Source organism: Polyodon spathula, chromosome 45, assembly GCF_017654505.1.
Source record: "Polyodon spathula isolate WHYD16114869_AA chromosome 45, ASM1765450v1, whole genome shotgun sequence".
In the NCBI taxonomy this organism is placed as follows: Eukaryota; Metazoa; Chordata; class Actinopteri; order Acipenseriformes; family Polyodontidae; genus Polyodon; species Polyodon spathula.
Genome location: NC_054578.1, coordinates 3,078,833 through 3,079,324, shown reverse-complemented (window position 1 = coordinate 3,079,324; position 492 = coordinate 3,078,833).

Below are 492 nucleotides of genomic sequence, written 5' to 3'. Positions count from 1 at the left end.
GGGGCTCCCGGATGTCAACCGGGGGGGCTCCGGACCGATGCCCGCCCTTGCCGCGAGCAACAGCAACTATAACCGGGGGGGTCATGCGACGTTCTGGGTCCTTGCCTGAGCAAAGGACCGCAGCCCGTGCAAGTGCGGAGGTAAACGGGGCTCCCGGACGTCAACCGGGGGGGCTCCGGACCGATGCCCGCCCTTGCCGCCCGCAACCGCTGGTCCGGCAGCCTGCCCGGACCCTTCCCCCGGCAGAGAACCGCAGCCCGAACAAGCCCGGGGGCTTACGGCGGCTCCAGGAAGACGAGCGCGCGCGGGGGAGAGCAAGGCCCGCCCTTGCCGCCGACGAGCGCCCCGAACCCGGCCTCCTTCGGCGCGCGCCCGCCCCCGGGAGGAAGCGAAAAAAAGATCCGACTAGAACACGTGGAAGGTGGTGATCGGCCACCTCCACCCCGCCTACGAGGCTCCCCTGCCGGCCTGAGCCTCGGCCACACGTCCTCG